Here is a 6,869-nt window from a genome sequence, read left to right as displayed (position 1 = left end):
AAACTTCATGTAACATAACTTACTTGGGATATTCGAGCTTAATGTTTACGATATACCAGTTACTTTGTGGTGTGACGCGTAACCCATTACGTTTATAAGCACCGCGCTAAAAGAGCACAGCACACTAGAATAAGATGATTTCAATCGTGAACATTGCACTTAGATAACTAAGAAGGATGTTATTCAACTTAGCACTCGCTATAACGAAAATAAACGTTGCACAATTAAACATGCTTGGTTCTAAAAATTGGCTTTAGCAACGACGGCCGCAATCTACAGTCACTAAATGTCTCTGACTTTCAGAGAAATCGGACCGTCAGCAACGTTCAAGAAAACACCTGGGCGATCCAGGAGTTCATAGGAGAGATGACGCGATAAGGAAGATGATAAATATACCTCAAAAATACTTGCTTCCACCCGAAAGAAAGGAAATTCTCCTGGATTGCTGGCCTTAGTTCTGCAATAGGTTTCTAATATACTAATTTACACTCCAACATTGCCAAGATTCAACATGGCTAAAGGTGTCACAAAGTGAATTACATGCATGAAGTAGTTGATACCTGTAACCAACGAGAACTTTCAGATATATATATATATATATATATATACTGAAATCTATCATCAGTTGTAATGCAACTGGTCAGTTAGCGGCTATTTGTCCATATCCCAGGTACTCACTTACCAAACCAGGTGCTAGGGCGACATTCGATGAGGAAACTTGTATGCTCCGGGTATAATATATAGGTGAAACGATGCAGAAAAGCTAACATATTATACTATAGAAGTTCTTGTACTTCTGTTTCTTCGACCTATGTGTATTGCTAATTTAAAAAAAAAAACTAACGCATATAGATGATGGTGAAACTGGCAAAAGTATTGGTTTGCAAACTGGAACACGAAACGATTCGTCGTGAGGTCGTTTGCCGTAAGCAAAGATTCAGAAGAAATGTCTGCCGCTGGGCAGATGACCAGCTTCCTCGGAATCGTTGGAAAAAGAGCTATCTTTCAGGACGTTGTTAAATATTGGGCTTCTCTTAAATTCGTGCTAAAGGCTATTAGCTACTGGCGGCAAATGCTAGATAGTCCTATGGCAACTGTCATTCAGGGAATGGGAAGAGCACATTGTGCTGGAGTGGTGTTCACGTACGATCCAGTAACTTCCAGACCGGCTCATGTGATAGTTACCGTAAAATTCGGACTCGGCAAATCTGTTGTGTCAGCAGCTGTCGATCCAGACATCTACGCTCTGCATTAGACACCCGAAGTTCAGGAAGCAGGCACAACTGCACAGGCCATAGTAAGCCTAGTTAATACGGCGGTAAGCACCCGGCTACGACCGCGTACACCCCGGGCTCTGTTAATGTAAATTATGCACGATTTTTAAGATATTATGGGCACACGCAACAACATCTTAAATCGTGTCACAGCGAGCACTCCTGGTACATCATGTATATCTCTATTATGCTGTTTACTTATGGCGCGAAACCAAGGATCGTACGGTCGTCAGATCACAGTTAGGTATAGGCATAGAGGAAGAAATTGTTGCCACGAACAAGACAGAGGAGTTTTGTCTTAGCGATGTCCAGGTCACCAAGATCGCCATCGTAGGAATGAGAGTCAGTTGACACCGCACGTAATGTAAACGAACGAAATAAAAATAAAATGAAGTAAAAGAAAATAATTCATTATAGACTAATAATTATAATTAATAATACAACAAACTAGTGCTATTGATCGTCATCAGTGACGGAGTTTACCAATACACCTCGCGATATCGAGTGGGCGCTCGTGGACGGTCAGGTCGTTCTTTTGCAGCCTGGACCAATGACCTCTGTATTCCGCAAAAGCGACTTTGAAATTCAGAATGATCTGAATTGCGCCCTTTACACACACCGCGAAGTTCTTAGTAGAGCCAATTTGGAGTATGTACGAACCTCGTTACAGGTCGTACGTCTAAAAGCATTGTACTTTAAGGCTCTCGTTTTTGTTTATAGCCGTTAGTCCTTTTCAAATACCTCCACAGGGTTTTTTTTTCTTAAAATGCATTCTGATTTCAGCGAGGCAATGTCCGGCGTATCTTCAGCGCTATCGCTAAATCTTCTCCGGTAATATTATTCGAGTGTTTTTTCAAAGGATTTCACGCAAAAATTGTTCCCTGATATATTCGACCAGAGTCCGTATAGCTGCACACAAGCTTTCAACGTGGGCAAAAAAGTGCTCGTGAATCTTCTCGACGTAAGTACCACAGGTGAACGGAATTTTATTCATAGTAGACACATTTTTGCCTGTTATGCTGTTTTCCTCAAGTTCGGGTCAAAAAGTGTCTGCGAAGAAAAATGCCGACGTTCCTGGCCAGAGAATGACAGGATCCACGGCTGTTCCATGCAAGTTTTGCCGGCATAAAATAAAGCTTTGGAAAGCTTTAAATGATTAAGCGATTTAACTATAATAAGCACAAGGGCCCAGTTACAGGGTATTTTTGCGGACAAGCAGTTTATGAAGTGGTTATATTTAGATGCGATAGCGGTGGACATAAGACCCTTAAAAATGGTACCTTTCACGGCCTGGTCGAGAAAACGCGCAGCCGCTGATCAACACACAGCACACAGTAAGATATTAGTTGATCACTTGTAGACGTTGAAACAGTCTGATGTTGAAATTGATGTAGCACGAAAAAAACCTTGCGACAAGCAGAATCGAAATTTTCAGGTATACTGTTTGAGCAAAGGTTTTGTAAGAATTTTTATTTCACATACATTAACAAAGAGCGAGTTTAACATATCCGAGTGAAACATGCCATGCGTGAATTCATATGTAGCAAAATAAAAATTAGTATATAGGACACGGTATTGGCTCAGTTTTTCAGGATTCCTGTAAATGCCCTCAACTAATAGCATTAATTTTCTAATGGTATGCAACAAATGCTTACTATCAGAAAATACATACGGCCAGAAAATACATAGAAAACCCTTTCCGCTGCTATTTATTATTAATTATATTAAATAAATGTTACATTATCCATAAAACTTACTTCGTAAAGATGTACGAATTGATGGCAATCAATTCATCCCTTAAAAAGATGACCTGACCACACCATTAGTTACGTGGTGATTGATAAATAATATCGGATTTCTAAACGCGCGCTTTTTTTAAATTTTCCACAGACGTTGGTTTGTAAAAAGTAACCAAACATTACATCTATAATGTGTGTATTAAATATACATTGCTCACATCACGATAATCGCTGGCAGTACGCCGATCGATTAAAATCTGCCCAGTTCTTCTAGATGTGTCAATAAATTAAATTAACACTTAAAGACGCAGGGGAGCGGTCGAAAAAAGGAAGGATTTGCTGTCTCACCCTGCTGTGGACAATAAGACAGATTGAAGACGGCATTAAACCACCCATGCAGGCCAGTTTCTTAGTATCAGTATTTAATATCGTGATGCTTAACACACTTAAAAGTAGCCAAGGACAAGAGAAGGCTACCCCCGAAATAATGGCGAAAGTTACCAAATTGCTATATTCAGATTATGAACTGCTAAGCGCTCGTAGTCCGGAAGACCTTACGGTAAGGAAGCATTTCATGTTAAAAATAAACTATATTCCGACAGGTCAATTTATGATATCCACATCTAAATTTCCATTGAGCCTATTTTCCTTTCTACTAGTAGGCGCAGCATCCTATTTAGTTTTCAGCCCATTTTAAAACCAAATGAAGGTCAAGTAAACATTTGAAGTAGAACATTATTTTTCGCATCATGCTTTGATATAAACAGACCGCGCTGTTAATAAACGAATGAACAATAAGTGACGTGCGACATTATACTCTACTTCCATTGGAGCTTGCTGTGGGGCCTCGCGAAGCTTTTGAAGTAGCGAGAACTGAATACATTATACAGTAGTACCTGTTTTTGTCACTACAGAAGCTTGCATATTGTATTCGTAACGATCCCAGAGGAAACGAGTTCCCTGACATGACTGTTGAAGATGCCCTGGAGTGGCTATAAAACGACGAAGCCGAAGCAGCCATCGAATTCAGATGCTTCCGGACAAAGCACGTGAAGAAGCTGACATCCAGTCTAAGACATGGGTCACGGATTCTCCACCATTGATTAAAACGCTATAGGCCAATGTGCGCGCTGGAAAGTTCTTGAAGAAGAAGGTGGAAGAAAGAATTACAATAGCCAAACTTGAAAAACAACCATCATTTTTTCACCGGTAATTGCTGGCACGTTCTCAAGATACATATTTCGCTTGGTTCCGCATAATATCATAGCTTCACATCCATGAAAACAGGTGCATATCTGTACATTGTACCTAGTTATTGACAAAATCCTACGACGATACTGCGCGACTCTGGCCAACTAGGAACGCAAAGGTAAATGCATGGACGCATGCAAGGATGGAAATCCGTAGTCCCTAATATTTCGAATGACGGTACATACATCAATAGCAGTACTGAAAAATATGCTCAATTATCATTTTTGTCCATTGTTTTATGACGACTTGTGACGACTATGACGAAACGCTATGATTTGTAGCTTATCACATTGAAAAAGAAAATCACCAATCCCGCCAATGCAATGGTACGATTCCTGAAATCCTTCGCATGACTATTCAATGTATTTCATGTGAATTTGCTAGAAAACTGTGCATCAAAATCATCCCAATAATTTTCCTTTTTTTTTGTTTTTTTTTTATTTTTATATATTTGCTGGAATATGCATTAAAAAAGGATGGGTGTAATCATGGTAAGTGAAGTTTGTCCGCCTATTACGTGTGAAAAACCATACATAGATTTATTTTTTATTTGCTATTTAATAATTTCTATTTATTAATTAAATTGTTACATACTAACATGATAAGTTGTTAAATTACATAATTTCGCGAACCCAATATGCACGGGAGGCGACCAAATCAAGCTTGATTAGGTACATACACTACGTGATGTCGTTCGTCAGTCACATCGGAAAGCGTTTGTACATTGAAGGAAGACTCCCAGATGTCGAACTTGTCTACTTCCTGACGGTAGATGGAATTTATCGTCTAATTACTTCGCGTAATACCGGTCTTTTGCGTGCCGGTAAGTTCCGATATATTGATTTTGCTCCTTGTTCACTTGCCCCATATGCTCATTCAGAGCACCAACTAAATGTCATCTAATCCGTCTGCTTAGCTCTAGAACGGCCGAATATCTCTAAACGTATTGCGAGCAATAAAAATTTTCTGTGATATATCATGTTCTAACTTCTACATTAAATGTTTGCGTCAAAACAGCATTTTGCTTTTAGGATTTTCTAAGCACTTTTGCTTATAGTTGGGATTTCATAGGGCGACTTGATGTTCGCGGATGCGTTGCCAACTCGACAAACAGAAATTTCCCATACTTTTCAACGGACGGTCTAAGCCGGCGCACCTAAGATTTACTTTTTATCGATTATTACGAAACGATGAAATTTTTTAAACTTTCAGATACAATTTCTATGATTGAAACTTGTCTTGTTTTGTAGTTGCTAGATAATGAAACGAAAACGTTTGCTTAAGAAGATTCCCATTCAACGTTTCATGCTGTGCGTTTTCTCATCATTATCGTTTCTCCTATTCCAGATTCTATCCGAAGCCATTTCAATTCTAAAAGACGCCCTTGCTTTATCCGGCATCCGTGTGAGACAAGGCGTCGTTGTAGGTGTAGCCAGAGTTATTCTGTCACGACTTCCTGAGTGAAATACACGTTATTCAAAGGTGCGACATTCTCGTGACGCAACCTCTTCCATTGCTCCATAGAAAACACAGCGTAAACCATCACAATCTTCTCGTTTCCAGCCTGCGTGATTGAATGCTAGCAACAAATTCGCTACCAATCGTTTGAAGATCTTTATTTACTCAGTAGAAATAAAGCTCGAGGACAGGTTATTGAATGGACGCTGTGGAAGCTCCAATAGCTTGAGGAGAAATACAGCTTTTCTAATGTAGTTACATATGCTACGTAAAAAATCTGAGATCAGCCGAAGAGTTTAGTACAACGCATCTGATACATTCAGTAGAAAACTAACACAAGTAAGAATTGTACGAAAATTGCAGGTTGGACGCCTGCAATTGTTGGTTGGGTAAGTGTTGTGGTCATCGAGTCTGATGGCCTGTTGTCGCATAGAGCAGTTGTCGCTTGTGGGTACGGGCTGCTCGCCATCGTCAGAGTGTATGAAGCAACCGAGTTCTTCAGATCTAGAGAAGCAATTGTCCTCGATGGAAAGGAAGGACCAGTTGTTAAACAAGATGAAGGTCCAGTGGAAAAATGAAACTTCAGAAGATCAAAAGTGTGGCTCAATTACTAATTCCAGCTATGCTACGGATCGTCAAGCTGACACGAAGCGTAACACTGATAGTTCGGAGCTTCGAGGGGAGGCGCGACCAACCCAGACGCACAACTGTGAAAATGATTAAAATCTTAATGGAGAAAAGTAAAAGCCCCTTTCTGCGAAATAAAAGTAGATAACTGTAACAGTCAGTAGTGCTATTTCTAAAAAGTACAAGTTTACTAATTTACCTAACGAAATAGTTATTATAGTTAGAATCAATGGTTAAGATAACACTTTATTTATGAACAACACGTTTGTTATGTCGGTTATATTCTCCAATCGATAATAGGCATAATGTACGCTGACGTCTGCTTCCTGTTTACGTTGGGCCGCTATTATTTCCAAATTCGGCATATTGTATTACAGATTATATTTTGGCGTTTGCCGCAGAATTAGGTAAATTTATGAGAGAGATAGATGATCGCCCTTCGTTCGAGGAAAGGCCAATGTAGGTCTGCAGTCAGGATAAGATACGCGTCGGATCAAGAAAAAAGTACATACAAACTTAC

General features: G+C 39.6%; 1 long non-coding RNA gene across 1 annotated transcript; it reads left to right on the top strand.

Moving 5' to 3' along the window:
- The first annotated feature begins 4,446 nt into the window (after positions 1–4,446).
- On the top strand, positions 4,447–6,506 carry LOC111273091 (uncharacterized). Its single transcript, XR_002687866.2, has 3 exons — positions 4,447–5,087; positions 5,612–5,746; positions 6,086–6,506. It is a non-coding gene; the product is annotated as an uncharacterized LOC111273091 (long non-coding RNA).
- Positions 6,507–6,869: the final 363 nt, after the last annotated feature.

Source organism: Varroa jacobsoni, unplaced genomic scaffold, assembly GCF_002532875.2.
Source record: "Varroa jacobsoni isolate VJ856 unplaced genomic scaffold, vjacob_1.0 contig04710, whole genome shotgun sequence".
NCBI lineage: Eukaryota > Metazoa > Arthropoda > Arachnida > Mesostigmata > Varroidae > Varroa > Varroa jacobsoni.
The sequence above is the reverse complement of the archived record's forward strand: the minus strand, read 5'-3'. Positions and strand labels throughout refer to the sequence as shown.